Below are 5,958 nucleotides of genomic sequence, written 5' to 3'. Positions count from 1 at the left end.
TAAAATCTACTTCTGATTTCTTAGCCAAGAGGACGGGTGCCCAGTTCCGAAGAGAGGCAACGGCGTATCATGTTTGACTCCTTTCCTTTCCCAGTATTTGAATGTTCTTGTGAAGTAAAGGTACAGGGCTCCCAGGATGCTGCCCAGAATAGCTATGACGATCATAGTGCGACGTATGACGATCACGGCTCAGTGAAGTCGCGCAGGTTCAGACGAGTAGTGAGTCATGATTATGAATATTTCGTTCAGTCGCCATTAATTACAGTATGTACGGTCAGCGTCAAATATCATATTCAACATTTTTAAACGTGAAGTTGTCCACTTCATGAATAAAGTTTGTGGGTATCTATAACTTTTTCAGCAGACTCAGTTGATACTTAAGGGGTAGTATTTAACGCACATCAAAAACAGTCCTTTTTTTATCAAAAAAAACCGAGTTCACATCAAAATTACCTACTGATAGCACAGAAAAATACTCAACTCAAAATATTACGTAATAAACCGCAACTTATATTCGTGGCGTACCGCTATTTATCTTAAAGTAAAGCATTTTTATTATTGCACAGCTAATAATGACTAACGCACATCATACCTTGTACCTCTTTTTTTCTAAATTTAGCTTCTATTTTTGCACATCAAATTTATATATAATTACATTTCAATTTATTTTCAGCATTTATATATTTTTTACATAACCAGCACTAGTAGGGGTCAAATTATTTCCTAAATAAATTGGGTTCTGGCGCTTCGACGGCCGCTACCGCGGCGCGCTCACTTTGATGGTACTTACCTAATTTTCCGGTGCCAAATTGACAGTAAAGGTTATTTTGCTATGAGAATGAGTATCATCTACGCACGCTCTAGTTGATTTACTGTGGAGTCAGTATTTTTGCGGTGCAGTCAGTATTTTTTAATGTGATTGTAGTATTTTTTGTATAGTTTGTGTTGATGTATATTTTCGACTTATCTGCAATACAAGTTTTGCTAAACATTTAGTTTATTTGTATTGAAATAATTTAATTGATGTACAAATGTATATAAATGATGAGAATAAATTGATTGGCAATTATTTTATTTGATGTGCAATTAATAATATTCCATGCTTGAGATCTAGACGCAAGTCACCAGTTTCTTTATTTTGGACACCCGTTTTATGACTGCCATTACTATTATTTCACTAACATATCACTCCATTATGAACAAAAATCTAAACTTGTTCACTTCTTTATGATGTGTTCGGATATCTCTTAAATTGCTCAGCTTTCTTAAAAAATACATAGTTTTGTTTTTTTTTCATCAAAATTTAGAATTTTTATTTCATCAGTTATTTTTGATGTTGACTGTACAATTTAAACAGGTAACACATATGCGTCACTAATTAATAATATACACACATAAAGTCTTTATTATTTTCTTATTGAATTCTTTTTTCCTGCTTTGTCTCGTTATATTATTATGTGTACCATAATGCAGCTTCTTGCCGTGTCAATGCAATTGGCATTGGTCTCAAAAAAAAAAAACAATGTTTATTTTTATATATTTTTTTCATAAAATAGACGAATTTAAGACACCTATTTAAAGGATTTTGGTTTTAGTTGTTTTTTTTTTACCCTATTTAGAAGTTACCGGAATTATAGCTAACCAAAGTCGCCATATTTACCAATTAAGTAATGTGATTTGAGCGCGGCGCGCCAACAAACTGGTCACTCCAGTTTGGCGCATTTATTGTATTGTGTAAATTGTAATTGTTTATTTATGAATAAATTATTTCTATTCTATTCTATTCTTGCCCGTGGTGAGGCCCGGATTGCTACCACCATCTTGCTCGCTGCCGTGAAGCAGCAGTGCTTGCACTGTTGTGTTTCGGCGTGGAGAGTAAGACAGCTGGTGAAATTACTGGCACTTGAGGCATCCCATCTTAGGCCTCTAGGTTGGCAACGCATCTACTATACCCCTGGTGTTGCAGGTGTTTATGGCCGGTGGTGATCTCTTACCATCAGGAGACCCACTTGCTCATTTGCCATTCAGTCGAATAAAATAAAAAAATCTAAATGTGCATAAACATGTATACATTGTTTAAAAGATAAGTACGTATGCTACATATGTGCAATAATATGTCTTCAGTAATTAAATCATAAATTTAGAAATACCATAAAGCTCATAAATAATAATATGTATACTTCATTAGTCAACATGACAATCCTGCATTCATGATTTATAACAATTATAACTAAAACGCATGTTGAAGTGGCCAGTCACTTAATTCTAAAAAGTCTTTACGTAAGTAATACCAACATTAACCAGCTACTGGCTATTACCTCACAAATGAAAAATATTTTGAAAAGAGAATTTTTAGGCCTGAAGGCAATCTGAACTGCGAGTATGTGAAACTCAGGATGGTGATGAACAGACAAGTGAAATGATATCGACACGGCCAAAGTTACAAAAATATGTATACACGACCTTCATGTTAAGTGCATAAAGTCGTGTAGGTATACATACACTTGAATGCCATAATTAAGTAGCCATAGAATGTGACAAACATGGTATCCACCGAACCTGACAGAAACATGTAAGCCTCTTATGTGCAATATTTATGTATACTTCACATTTCCTCTAAAATATAATATACTGCCAACCTCAATATAACAGGAAACTAAAGTACATATGTTGTATTTTTTAAAGTATTACCTTAGCGGTCCTCCGACACCGACGACGCTTAGATAAAAAAATATTACTAGGTACTTATACTAAATTAACTTAGGCTAATTTTGCGGGAAATCAGCATAGTCCCCGCGGGATAGGGATAACGAATTCTTCGCAAATGAAGTCGCGGGCAACAGCTAGCTTATTTTTACTTTACTTGTCTTTTTGGCGGCGTTTCTTATTATTTTTTTTAAATAAAAAGGAACTAACTTTTGCCCGCGGCTTCGCTCGCGTTAAATTTGGAGTAACAGATATTTAATACTTTCTGCGATCCTATTTGAAGTTTCTAATCATTATAGTTACGCAAATGGGGTCATTTTGAAGTGAAAATATAAATCCCATTTTATTCCCTATCCCGTGGGAATTTTGATAAATCCTGAAAATAGTTTTTAGCTGTTAGTATTACCTACTTGTTCGCCAAATTTGAAGTCTCTAATAATTAAAGTTACAGAAATAGGGTCATTAATTAAAAGTGAAAATACAAATCCCATTTATTCAGTATCCCGTGGGAATTCCGTAAAATCCGGAAAAGAGTTTTAAGCAGTTAGTATTACCTACTTGCATGCCAAATTTGAGGTTTATAATATTTATAGTTACGGAAATAGGGCCATTTCGAATTGAAAATATAAATCCCATTTATTCCCTATCCCGAGGGAATTTCGAAAAATCCTTTCTTAGTGCGCGTCTACACCTATTAAGGAACATGAATATTCCAAATTTCAAGTTTCTAGACCCAGCGGTTTGGGCTGTGCGTTGATCTATAAGTCAGTCAGTCAGTCAGTCAGTCAGTTTCTTCTTTTTAGTTTCTTTCTTTTTAGAATTAGTAAGCAATATGTAAAACAGAGGTATATAGAGAAAAAATATCTTGGTAAACAAGTTTCAGCGCGGTCCATTCTAGGTAATAATGTTTTAAACCAAGCAAAAAATTAATGCGTTCTCAGTTTATTCAAAATCAAAAGCAAAGCCAAATTTGCGTAAGGATTACAAAGTTTTTCCTCAAATCACGTAATAACAATTTATTTGGAAGCCGTAATAACTGGTAGGTGAGGTGACTCAAAAAGCCAACGGTCATGCGGCGAGTCTTATTTTAAATGATGACATTTGGACTTTGGACGCGAGGCACCGGACTTTGCACTGTAAATTGCGCGATGACCAACCGGTAAAACCGCCCGATAATGATACATGGTGTAGTAATATAAACCGCCGGCCGCTCCACAAAAAACATATTGTCGATACAGTTCGCAGTGCAACAAGCATCATGCTCCACTTAGTGATTATTGGAAGTGCCATCGTGGCGCTTTATTTCTACACCACCAGGACTTTCAAATACTGGGAGAAGAAAGGAGTGAAATACGATAAACCTATACCCATTTTTGGTAACATGGCCCCCCAGTTTTTTGGCACAGAAAAGTATATCGCAACTTGTAGAAGGATTATATTGGAAGTATCCCGAAGAGAAAGTGGTTGGTTTCTTCCGGTCCAAAAACCCTCAACTTTTGATCAGAGATCCAGATATCATTAAACGTATTTGGACAACAGATTTCCACAATTTTTACTCAAGAGGAATTGATGAGACTGACAATGATCATCATAATATTGAAATTTTGAGGAAAAACTTAGTGGTGGTTGCAGGTGATATATGGCGGCTTCTACGGCAAAGTACGACGCCGGCGTTTACGAGCGGCAAGCTGAAGGCGATGTTCCCGCTCATCGTGGAGCGCGCTGAGCGGCTACAAGAGCGCACGCGCACCGTCAGCGCGGGTGGGCGGCCCGTCGATGCACGGGACCTCATGGCGCGGTATACCACAGACTTCATCGGCGCCTGCGGCTTCGGGATAGACGGCGATGCACTCCAAGATGAAGATTCAAATTTTCGAAAACTTGGTGCCAGAATATTCCAGATTGACACCAAAAGAATTATAACTATCATGCTGAAAACTTTCTTCCCGTATACTTTCAGACATGCGAAATTTCTGGGTAAAGTGGAAAAAGAGTTTTGTGACTTGGTCAACGAAATGTTGAAACAGAGAAATTACAAACCATCGGGCAGGCATGACTTTATCGATTTGATGTTAGAGATAAAAGCAAAAGGAAAAATGGAATGCGAGTCTATGGAAAAGATGAAACCGGACGGGACGCCGGAGCGCGTGTCAATGGAGATGGACGACGAGCTCATCACAGCTCAAGTGTTTTTGTTCTTCGCAGCTGGCTTTGAAACATCTTCCTCATCTTCCAGCTATGCACTACACGAGATCGCTTACAATCCAGAAGTACAAAAGAAAATACAGGATGAGATTGATCAAGTGCTCGCAAAACATGATAATAAGTTGAGTTATGATGCGATAAAAGAGATGCGCTATTTGGAATGGACGTTTCAGGAGGGGATGCGGGTGCTCCCTCCAGTCGGGAGTTTGATACGAACATGTCGACAAAAGTACACTTTTCCGGACTTAGGTTTGACGGTAGACGAGGGCACACGAGTTGTGATCTCGACGCAAGCGCTACACAACGACCCGAAGTACTGGGACAGGCCGGACGAGTTCCGGCCTGAACGGTTCAGCCCAGAAAGCAATGAACCGAAAAATAAATTTGCTTTTCTTCCATTCGGCTCCGGACCACGAGCATGTATTGGTAAGTTTAATCAAAATTATTTCACCTCTATTGACACCTTTAGTGATAGAAGTCCTTTACGCCATTTTACAAGGTTAACTCATTGGTAAATGATCGCTTATCTTGATAAGCAAATATTAACTAATATTGTACATATATTTATAAACAGATCATTAGATGGATTTGTTATCAGCTAGACAGGTTTATCTGCACCATGACAATGTGTGCGTGCTAAGAAGTCTCAACAATTTTCTCAATTACAATAAATTCAGACAGATGGGTTAGTTTGCTTGAACACCCCCTATAAAGATTTGTTTGAATTTTTTGATTGAAAATTTTATACCAAAAAATTTAACCGACTACAAAAATCATGAAAATATTTTCTACAGTCTGAAGTCGGTCGGTGCCTCAACACGAGCCAGCAGGGAGTGGACCTATAGTCATCTACCTCACCTACGCACTATAAGTAGGTTGGGCTTCAACCACTCCTGCTGGCTCGTGCTGAGGCACCGACTGACTTCAGACTGGTAGAAAATTATTTTCATGATTTTTTGTAGTCGGTTCAATTTTTTGGTATACATTTTTTTTTCACGCTTTTTAGTGTATATAACAATAGTTTATTATCAACTACTCGTCACTTTT

At 37.4% G+C, this 5,958-nt stretch overlaps 1 pseudogene; it reads left to right on the top strand.

Annotated features, from left to right (window-relative positions):
• Positions 1–3,930: 3,930 nt before the first annotated feature.
• On the top strand, positions 3,931–5,752 carry LOC141439689 (cytochrome P450 6B6-like; annotated as a pseudogene).
• The last annotated feature ends 206 nt before the right edge of the window (positions 5,753–5,958 follow it).

This window comes from Choristoneura fumiferana, chromosome 21 (genome assembly GCF_025370935.1).
Source record: "Choristoneura fumiferana chromosome 21, NRCan_CFum_1, whole genome shotgun sequence".
Classification (NCBI taxonomy): domain Eukaryota; kingdom Metazoa; phylum Arthropoda; class Insecta; order Lepidoptera; family Tortricidae; genus Choristoneura; species Choristoneura fumiferana.
The sequence above is the reverse complement of the archived record's forward strand: the minus strand, read 5'-3'. Positions and strand labels throughout refer to the sequence as shown.